Below are 12,255 nucleotides of genomic sequence, written 5' to 3'. Positions count from 1 at the left end.
TAATCTCAGGTCTACAAAGACTGGAGAAGCCAAGTTGAACACTGGAAGAAACTTTTCATAAAATATATATACACTGAGAATTAATATTTAAAATAGTCACAGATCAATATAAAATAAGCCACTTTTATGAACAATGAATTTATGACACATGAACACAGAAAAGATGCTTAATGTATTTTAGCTTATGCTATTAAATCAAAGTACCCTATATCAGGAATTATGTAAACACTAGAAAATGTTTCTTACATTTCTGGATACTAAAGTCTATTATTAGGATACCATAATGATTTGTATGGGTGAAAATATTCTTAAAATTTTGAGTTGTCAACTTCTTGTTTCTTTATATAGCAAGAGTAAAGAGAGAATACTCTGTGAATTCAATAAGAATACAAGTCCCATTCATAAAAGTCCATTATGACCTCACCTAATCCTAATTACCGACAAAGTCCCTACCTGCCATCATAGTGGGAGGAGGTATGGAATCAACATATGAATTCTGTAGAAAATACAAGTTCTCAGTCTGCATCCATATTCAATTAGCAAATTAACAAAAATCATCACTGCCCATTTTAAATAATGGCTAAACTCTAAAACATTGACAATATATTATTTTAAGAAAATTGGGAATTAGAAATTTTTCTTTATTGTTTAGATTATAGAAGTATACCTTCACGTTAGGAGATGAGCTAGAAGTTTATAAAAAGTCTTCACATATGATCTACTAATTGCCATCTTACATTTTCCTCAAATGAATTGACAACTTGTGTTTACATTAAAACTTACATATAAGTTTTTGTGACAGTTTTTTTTCATACTCCCTCTAATCTATAAAAAGTAGTTAATGGGCCTGGAAAGATAGCACAGCGGCGTTTGCCTTGCAAGCAGCCGATCCAGGACCAAAGGTAGTTGGTTCAAATCCCGGTGTCCCATATGGTCCCCCGTGCCTGCCAGGAGCTATTTCTGAGCAGACAGCCAAGAGTAACCCCTGAGCACCGCCGGGTGTGACCCAAAAACCAAAAAAAAAAAAAAAAGTAGTTAAGATGTTATTAATATATACATTAATAAACAAACTGGCACATCTATAAAAATGGAAATAATAGAGCCGGAGTGGTAGCACAGTGGTAGGGCATTTGCCTTGCATGCTACTGACCTAGGATTGATGTGAGTTTGATCTTCTGCATCTCATATGGTCCTTGAGCCAGGAAAAATTTCTGAGTATAGGGCCAGGAGTAATCCCTGAGCGCCACTGGGTGTGTCACCTCCCCCAAATAGAACAAGCAAAAGATGAAATATTATTCACTAATAATAAAGCAGAGTTATCAAGCCAATGCAAGACACAGAGGAAACAAACACTCCATGACATGTAGACTAAAGGCATCTTCAAGGAGGAAACAGAACTCTCCAAACAAGTGGAAGCAGAGCTAAACAGATGGAATTATATTAAACTGAGAAGCTTCTGCACCACAAAGGAAATAGCTCCGAAAATACAAAACAAATGGCCAAAAGGCACATGAAAAACATGATCCACATCACTAATCATCAGGGAGATGCAAATTAAAACAAAAATTAGGTACCATCTACACCTCAGAGACTGGCACACATCACAGAGAATAAGAAATATTGGTGCTGGAAGGATGTGAAAAGAAAGGAACTCTTATTCACTGCTGGTGGGAATGCTGTCTAGTCCAGCCTTTATGAAAAACAATATGGAGATTCCTCAAAAAAAACTGGAACTTGAGCTCCCATATGATCCAGCTATACCACTCCTAGGGACACAAAAATGCAATACAAAAATCCCTTCTTCACACCAATATTTATTGTAGTGATATTTACAATAGCCAGACTCTAGAAACAACTAAGATGCCCTTCAACAGAGGAATGGTTAAAGAAAGTTTGGTACATATACACAATGGAATATTATGCAGCTGTCAGGAGAGATGAAGTCATAAAATTTTCCTATACTTGAATGTATATGGAATTTATTATGCTGAATGAAATAAGTCAGAGGGATAGAGAGACACACTGAATAGGTTCACTTATCTATGGGTTTTAAGAAAAAAAAAGACATTATTGTAATAATGCCCAATAGAGATGAGGTCTGGAAGAACTGGCTCATAATATGAAGCTTGCCACGATGAGTAGTGAGTACAGTTAGAGAAATAAGTACACTGATAACTATGGTGACAAGATCAATGAGTGAGAGAAGTAGTATACCTGTCTTGAATACAAGAGGGAGGGGAAGAGGGAGATTGGGGGCATTGGTGATGGGAATGATGCACTGGTGAAAGGGGATGTTCTTTATATGACTGAAATACAACTACAATCATGTCTGTAATCAAGGTGCTTAAATAAAGATTTTATAAAAAAAAGAAAAAGAAGAAAAAGAAAAAGACAGAAAAAATAAAGAACTTTATGTGTTGAGCAGTACATCTCTTTGCATAAATGCCATGTTTTAGTTTTTTTTTTATTGCGAGTGAAAATGAAGTGGGTTTTGCTTTTGAAGTTGAAAGCCTACCAATAAGTTCCCTTGTCTATTCTCCTGTTTGTGGTGAACAGGCAAGTCTGTTATTTAGTTAGGCCTTACCATGAGCACCTGAGATTGTAGGAGCTAGATATGTCCAGTTTCATGTAGGATATGGCTAAAGAGGTCTGGAGTATAAATTCTACTTTTCTACTTGGATCCCAAATATGATCTTGAAATTCACAGGGTAATAAAGGAGATATTTTAAAACATAGATTATCATCGAAAGAATTAACTTAATTAGATTTGAAGAGCTTCTCAGAGTAAAGGAACACTGGGAAAATCATCTTCTAAAACAGCTTTCTTCACTAAAATAGTTGACTACGGATTGTCCTATTTCCTAAGGATGATGTGAAGATTTTTAATTTTTTATATATTTTATTTAAACACCTTGATTACATACATGATTGTGTTTGGGTTTCAGTCATGTAAAGAACACCACCCATCACTAGTGCAACATTCCTATCACCAATGTCCCAAGGTCGGGTGGGGAGGAGGGAGATTTGGGACATTGGTGATGGGAATGTTTTAGTTTTTGATCTTGACCATTGCTTCTTATCTCTTGCAGTCTTCATGAAGAAAAACTGTACTCACTGAATCAGACTTATTATACAGTCTAAACTATTTATTACAGTCACATTTCCACTTCCATATCAGGCCATAGCTGGTCATGTTTATCTATATCTTGTTTCCTAGCCCAAATATCTTCATATATGTCTTCTACATATGAGGAGAAAGCGTTCTCAGTGCCTCTGACATGTTGGCCTCATCAAGGTAACTTAAAAATGATTCTTCTGATTTTGATTCTGTGTTCAGTACTTTTCCAATCCTACTTCTTTATACCCCCACCTCCAAATTAGGTATTTAAAACAGCAAGAGTCTTTTGTTCAAAGTTTCCCTTGGCAGAATTCTCCCATCTGCACTCATACAATTGACCTTATTCTTGTGCCACTCCATGGGGAAAACATAGACTATTGAAAAAACTAGTGCTTTTCCATGGCTGAATTTTTGTTTATAATATGCTGCAGTAGGTGATTAAAAGTGTTTGTGTTACTTTTATTTTGAGTCCTTCTAACATTGACCTGGCATCTGTTTTACTCCAGCCGAGCTCTTTTTATTTGTAAACGTAAGTACATTGTTATTATATTATATATCCATTTTAGTATCGTACAATGAAAAATATCTTAATTTTTTATTATTATAACACCATAGTTTACGAAGTTGTTTATAATACACTTTTTTCAGGCATGAAATATTTAAACACCAACACATCACCAGAGTGACCTCTTCAAAAGTGTCCCCTTTCCACCCAGTACCTTAGATTGCCTCCTTGCAGGCACAAATAAATTCACTTCATATTGTTTGTTACAACACAGAAATAAATAGAATTGTCAAAACTTAGACAAACAAGGTCCAATTTGAAATAATTGTGCTATGTCTTCATGGTATCATTAAAGTCAGTGTCTGGGATGTATTTGGTGGTATTTGAACCTTTTGTGTAACTGTTTAGTCTCATTGTGTTTGGTAGATTACTTTCCCATCAGATTTCCTGTGTTACCTCTGCACTGACACTACTATAAATTTTTGAGGTATCTTCCATCCAAAAGTGTCCATAATTCACGGATCTAAAACAAATTTGGTAGCTTGAAAGTTTGATAAGGTTGACTTTCAAAGCTGGGCTATTTCTGTCAGAAGGGTTAAGGTGTAGTGCTGGGCTGCTATGATTCTTGCAAAAAAGAGAATCTACCTCTACCTTTTCTGAGAATTCCACATAGGTATCATCATGGACTTCCTGGAAGTATTAGTGGCCATTATTTCTTTTGGAACTAGGGATAAGAAGCAGATCATTTTTATGCTGGAAAGATGATGGGTGTAGGCAGAGGCTGCTGGATTTTTGATGGGAGGGGTGTTGTAGGGTGGGGGAGGCTCAGCCCAATTCCATTTCAAAAATAGTTTCAGAGTTTGGGCCCTATAGTCCAGTCTTACTGAGAAAATTCAGCTTAATAAAACTCCCATTATTTGAGTTCAGTTATAGAGCAGAGCAGTTTCTGTCGAAGGGTATAGGGCAGGGGTCTCAAACTCGCAGCCCAAGGGCCGTTTGCGGCCCTCCGTACAACATTTTGTGGCCCGCGGCCGGTCTTCAAATATCGCAGTATTCGCGATTATTCGCTTACCGAATAATCGCAATAAAAATCGCATTAGTAAGAAAAAATCGCATTAAACATTCGCATACCCCGAGCAGTTCCGTTCGGGGTATGCGAATGTTTAATGCGATTTTTTTCTTACTAATGCGTTTTTTTTATTGCGAATATTCGGTAAGCGAAATCCCTTATGCGGCCCTGCCTCACCCAGACTTTGCCTCCTGCGGCCCCCAGGTAAATTGAGTTTGAGACCCCTGATATAGTTAGTGTATGGTTCTGGGCTGCTGTAGGTCATGCAGAAAGAGGAAACGGATCCTCCCTCCCCATTCTGAGCCAACCCAGACTGAACTACCTGGGGAGTATCCTCATCCATTATATTCTTTTTTCTTTAGCTCAGCTCTTGACAAATATAACTTAGTTTAAGGAAAAAGATTCCAGAAAAGGAAACTATAGAGACAGTAAAATATTGCTTTCTAGGAATTCAAAATAATAGGGTGAATTGGTATACTCAGGGAATTTTTAGAGTAATGAAATTGTGTATCACTATCATGTTGGGTACATGTCATTATGCATTAGCAAAACTACAGAAGTACATAAATAGTGAAACATTTATTATGTTAAATATGGTACAATAATATAGGTTCATCAGTTTAACAAATGTATCACCAAAATATAAAATGTTAATAACAGCTGAAAGCCATGAGATTAAGGTGAGGTCTAGATTTAGAATGATTATAAGAAAATCTCTATCTTTTCATGTTCTATACATGGTCTAAAATTACATTTATATTTATATATCTGTATTAAAATAATATCTTCTGGGCAAAACTATGATATAACTGTCCTTCAGAGTTATAATTGTACTGTCTTGACAGGACTGTTTATATAGTTTATGACCTATATTTATTATTGAGTCATTAGTCAGAGGATTCTTGAGACCTAAAGAAAAGCTCTTTGTATTCTTACTCCTTATTCACAAATATTTCACTTTTCAGAATTATTCTGACACTGATTATGGCAAGATGCTGTACATACTCAACTTTTTTGTGAGTTGATTAGAGAATATTCTATTTCTGATGAGCATTCTAGGTCACATGATAACAAGTTGGCCCCCCAAAAAACATTTTTTCTCCCTGAAACCCTATAGTAAAAAACAAACAAACAACTATTTCTCTAAAGAATAATAATCATTTGTAAACATTGATCTACCACTACTGTCTAAATTTCTGACATCTGTGGTACAACTTACTCTGTAGAAATCCAAACTTTTCCTATATCTGTAGAAGCTAAAAGACCATTCAATTTGAAGACTGTTAGTCTATTTATATTACCTTGTAATAATATTTCCTTTTTTTTTTTTTGGGCCACACCCAGTAACGCTCAGGAGTTGCTCCTGGCTATGTGCTCAGAAGTTGCTCCTGGCTTGGGGGACCATATGGGACACCAGGGGATCAAACCGCGGTCCGTCCAAGGCTAGCGCAGGCAAGGCAGGCACCTTACCTCCAGCGCCACCACCCGGCCCCTGTAATAATATTTCAATGGAACAGGTAGGTGTAGCGCCTATGGAGTTATTCAGGCAGTGAATATGAAAATCCTATAATTTCCCACCAATTCTTGGAGAGTGAGGAGGGTGAAGTAGTTAAGCTGATGCTGGTGTTGATTCTGCCACTGGGGCTAAAAGAAAGTATGCTCTAGGCATAATGAAGGGCAAAGTGTCCCAGAACACTTGCTTTGGAGGTTTTCAAACTGGCATTAGCTGCCATGAGCCTTTGACAGGGCAACAAGTCAACACAGGTTCAAGAAGGGGTCCCAAAATTTCCCCTGGTCACAGGGAGTATATTTTTGATTTATACCCACAGACAGAGCTACACTATCAAAAATTAACTTGCATTCTTTTCTACTGTTTCACCTTCATGCACCCTATAGCAATTGTTTTTATACAAAACATTTCATGTTTCTGTTTTGTTTTTCTTTTTGTGGCCACAACCACATGTGTTTACGACTTCTTCCTAGCTCTATTCTCAGGTATCACTTCTAGTGAGCTCTAGGGACTATAAAATACTCAAGGATCAAATCTCAGTCAAATGCATGCAAGGAAAATGCCTTACTTGCTGTAGTATAGCTCTAGACCAGAATCACTTTAGGTTTATGTGCTATCTTCTAATTCCTAAATTGATAATGGTAGTACTCAAGGATTTTTTTCAACTTTTACTATACAGTTTTATTTGGTTTTCAGGACAAATTTAGCAAAATATAGAGTTCTGACTTAGTAAAATCTTTTCCAGAATCCATTAAAAAGAGTTGAAAATGATTAGTGTTCAAATGGTTTATATTGATATAGTAGACAATGTAGCAAAAATAATAGCTTTATATGTCTAGAAAAATTTGTAAATATTTACATCTTCTCTGAATTATTGTGAAGTTTTAGTGTCTTTTTTCTGACTGAAATATATAATATATAGACTTTACCTAGCATTTCTTCCTAACCAATTAAATGATCAAAAATAAATGTCTTTCAAGGCAATAATTATTACTTATTATTCTAGACAGGAAAGTTTATTATTTATAATTTACTGTTGAAAACAATCAGTAAATTATTACAATTTTTAACATAAGTACTATTATGCAGTTTTTAATATATTTAATTTGACAGAATTTTTTATTTTAATAATCGTTACAAAACAATTTCATCTTAATAAAATTCAGAAGACAAGTAAAATAAATATTTCCAGTTTTTAATAATTGTATTACTTAGATATTATGACTTATTTTAAATCAACAAAAATGCATGCAGTTAGAGTTAGATTTAAAATTTTCTAAGAATTCTGTATTATATCACTATAAGATATTTGCAATAAAAATTTTTACCTGGAGTCATTTATTTTTAAATACTATCCTTCAAGAAAACTTTAAAGAAAATATTCCTATTTTCTTAGGTACTTTTCATACATCATTTTAATAATAAATGTACATATATATAAGTGCCAAGAAGGTGTAGGCATTTCTTCCAAATTTTAGAGGTAAAATCATATTTGGATGAAAGTAATGTGTTAGTTACACTGTTTCAAGTACTTTATTAATAAATAAAAAAAGCCTAAACCTCCTATCTATTTTTGGGCCTTGAAAGAATGAATTAAGTTCTCACTTCAGGAAATTTGCAAATAGACACTTAGAATGTAATAAAAAAGAAAAAGAAAAGTTTAGGCAAAATAACAAAACTCTAGCAAAATTGTAAGCTATTTGAATGAAGAAGATACTAGGTAGAGAAATAAATACAAAATATATGCAATTAAATTTGTGTTCTAGAGAGAATATATAATTATATTTATTAGGAGCTATATTCTGCTTTTCTGAGACAATGCGGCAAGATCTGGGGTCACTCCTGATAATCCTTGATCCAGCTTTATAGACTTGACTGTTCAGTGATCATGTCTAGTAGCACTATCAGAGTGGCTTGCTGGGAATTCATGTGGTTCTGAGGATCAAATTCACTGCAAATGCTCTATCCTGCAACTTGAGTATTCTTCCTGGTTCTGAAGCCATTGTCAAAGATCTTGAGAATAAAATCAAATTAAGTCAAGTAAAAATTTGAAGGCTGACTATGAAAAAAATATCCAGAAACAAAGAAAACATTTTGATGACCAAATAGTGCTGTACCATGATTACTAAAATGTATTAACTAGATTGGCAGGAAATAAATTACAAAATATTTGACTTCTAAGCAAAATTATAGTGGAAAAACAGAGGTAGAGTTTATCATAAAGAATAAAATTTAATGCTGATTAGAAAAAGAGAACCAATATTATAAATATTTTTATTTATTTATTTTTGTCTTTTTTTTGGGGGGTCACACCTGGCAGTGCTCAGGGGTTACTCCTGGCTCTATGCTCAGAAATTGCTCCTGGCAAACTCAAGGGACCATGTGGTATGCCGGGATTCTAACCACTGTCCTTCTGCATGCAAGGCAAACGCATTACCTCCATGCTATCTCTCCAGCCCCCCCAATAGTATAAATTCTGATTTCCATGAAGGTAATGGGATTAAGTTTTAGAGGCCTTCATTGGCATAGTTTTCATGAGTACAAGCTTGTCGAAAGCTGTAGAATATTCTGTGCCTAATTGCATTGGAGGAAGTTTTGTGTCAATATCTCTCATAAACTTACAAAGTGATATAAGAAAAAGAGGGAAATCTTTTAGTTTTTGCTCAGTTATGGACATTTCTGTTTTTCATAATAATTATTTTTATAAGTTTGTATTCATGAAATATATTTTATTAATAATTTTATTTGACCAAAGTGGATTACAAATCATTCACAGTAAAATTTTAGGTATATAGTGACATTAATATTTTTAAGACGGGCCCGAAGAAAAACTTACAAGTTGTTTCAATACTGCAAAATTTAAATCTACTTAAAAGTGGTAGATAACAGTTTACATGGAGAAATCTTTTGGAGTACTATAATATGATCATATGGATGTTTCTATATTTTAGTGAGTTAAGAAGAAACAGAAAGTTGGAAGTTATTAATTAAAAATGGTGAATCTTGGATGATTAATCCAAGTAAATAAATATGTAGAATAAAAATTACTTAATACATACCAAAGAAAGGAAAACAATAAAAGGAAATAAATATCAAATGAAAGCAAGTTAATATTTAACTAGAGGAAGGATTCTATTTCTTCTCAAAAGATGATATTTCATTAAATAAATTAACCTGAAAATTCTGCAAGACCAGCAGATGTATCTTTATTTTCTTTTTATGAAATTCAGTTTTAACAAGAACTCAGTTTAACTAAAACTTTCCATCCTTGAAAACTAACAAATTTCCCTTTGAGCTTAAAAACTGATCATTTTCAATACCTGATTTTTTTTCTTAACCATCTCTTAATTCCCAAGAGATGTATGAATTCTGTGTTCTGCCCCTAATAGAGAGTCCTGATAGGTGAGTTTAGTCAAAATTCTTTTTATTCCTAATTCAGTAGATTATAATGATCCTGTCCTTGTCATTTAGCTAAAATTTCTAATTTCCCAAGTTATCTCTTTGAGTTGACTCAAAATATTTGCACCTTTATAAAATATTACAGTAGTCTTTATATCTATTATTATGGTTCTTTGTAAGTTTTACTTTACCATATTTAGCAAGTGTCAATAAGACCTATATATCAATAATCAATATAAATATAACTAGTCTGGACTCCACAATGAAATAAACCCAGAATAATGAATGGATTTTTGAAAAGGTATCTATCAATGTACATGAGATTCTCACATTAAATATAAGGAAAAACATAAGCTTTGAGTAAAGGGTTAAAAGGACTCAAATATTCTGTATAATGTTTATAAATAAACCAGACAGATAAGATACTTTATTTAGAAAGTCCTTGATTTAGGTAAATTATAGTGTTGTTGGCCATGAGTTTGATGTTACTGAATCAATAGCATGTATTCAGCTGTATGCCTTTAAATGGAAATACATATAAAACAAAATGATTGATTGGCCAAACTTGTTACCAAAGGCTGATAAGAATAAAGCCCTTCATTTCTTGGAACGATGGCTCAGTATTGTTAACTCAGTGTTCGTGGTAACAGAAAATTGTTTCTGAGAATAATGGAATTGTGTATGTATGCGATCAATAGATTCTATCATACTAGAAGGTATGCTACAAAGCCTTAAAAATTCTAGAAGTGAAAAACATACAGAACATATTTATATTGTTTGTGGCTTTTCATCTTTCAGTTCTTCTGTTAGCATAGCTATTCATTTTATTTTTGGTGATTTATCTCCCTGGAACTTTGTATGTAAAATAGAGGAATACTATATCGGAAAAGGAGTGACTACAGTTTATTTGCTCTAGTTATAGAATCTAGTTTTAGGATCACACTGGATTAGTTATTCCTCCTATGTATATTCATGCACAGGAGTGGTATTTGTTTCATTTCTGAGGCTGGCTTTCTGTTACTCTAATAGATATTGTCATTCAGTATCATTGACTGTGCTGCTTAAGTTAGACAGAACAATATTGCTTGGAATCAAAGACATGATGAAGTAGAAATTGGTGATAGAAAATGAATACTTATAAATATTCCCTGCATTATGTGACAACAAAACATCTAAATTTCTTACATAACTTTTTTGGATCACTTACGTTTGAGATATTTATATGATATGAGGTTAGAATTACATTTAATTTCTATTCAATAAAGTTAATTAAGCATGCAAATATCACTTCATAAGGTAGTCATACATTTTCTAATGAACAATGATGTTAGCTATTGTAAAAATTATGATTCTACATATGTGTGGATTGTTTGTATGTCTGTGAAACATACTCTCACTAATTGTCCTATTTTCATATCTCATACTTCAACATTCATTTTATTTATTTTATATAAATTAGTGTGCTTATTCAACATTAGTAGTGGACTCTCCTATAAATTTAATTACTTTAATATGTACATTTAAGTGCTAAAATTACTCATTACTCTTCTTTCTAAAACCAAAGAAACGATTATCATTCTCATTTTTATTCTTTTTTACTAATACCTTTATTTAAACATCTTGATTACAAATATGATTGTACTTGGGTTTCAGTCATGTAAAGAACACCCCCTTCACTGGTGCAACATTCCCACCACCAATGTCCCAAATCTCCCTCCTCCCCATCCCACCTCCACCTGTACTTTAGACAGGCTTTCCACTTCCCTCATTTATTCACATTGATATGATAGTTTTTTTAATATTTTTTTTTGATTTTTTTCGCAGTGAGGCAGACCTGGTGATGTTCAGGGCATTTCACTATTCTCAGGTATCAAACCTGGCATGATTCTGGGGACCATATGCATTACAGGGAGAAATACAATTACATGCAAGGGAAGCTGTTTATTTTTCTGGTCCAGGCTATAAATTTCAATTTTTATCTTTAAGATTCCAGGATATTATTTTTGTTATTAGCATCTTACTGCATAACTATATTCCTTACTTTAATGTACCAACTTTTACCATTTTTCTTGCTTTCTGTTTATTTTTACAAACCTGACTTTCTATCTGTGGACCTCTTCTCTCTGTAGGTAATCAAATTCTAGAATATTTTTCAGTCAATGTCTCCCAATGGTCAAGTCTATCGTTTTTTGATAATATGTGTCTGTATTTTGCCTGCCCCTTCCCACCATTTGAAATACATTAGTTTTTAAATAAATTTGCAAGTTCTTTTATACTCTTTTCTTCACAATTGAAAATTCATTGTCCTCTCCTGGTAACATGAACTAACGAAACTTAATGAATTATTTCTATCAAAATGAAATTGTATGTGAAATGCATTTAGACCATAAAAGGCTTTATGACTTCGTCCTTCTCTTTGTTACACTCAAACTGATGACATATGGTTATTTTGAAAGGATGATCAAATAATTATATAGAAAAATCCATATGATGAGTGAGAAGAGCTAGTGCAAAGCTTAGACTTCTTGAAAACTATTTTCCAATTGGATCATCTTTGAAATGTTTACTCCAGCCCCAATCAATATATTTTTGGTCTATATTTTCCAGCAACTTAATAAGAGATCCTGCCCTAGAGTCACCCAAATATGCAATTC

The sequence above is a fragment of the Suncus etruscus genome, chromosome 6 (genome assembly GCF_024139225.1).
Source record: "Suncus etruscus isolate mSunEtr1 chromosome 6, mSunEtr1.pri.cur, whole genome shotgun sequence".
Classification (NCBI taxonomy): domain Eukaryota; kingdom Metazoa; phylum Chordata; class Mammalia; order Eulipotyphla; family Soricidae; genus Suncus; species Suncus etruscus.
The sequence above is the reverse complement of the archived record's forward strand: the minus strand, read 5'-3'. Positions refer to the sequence as shown.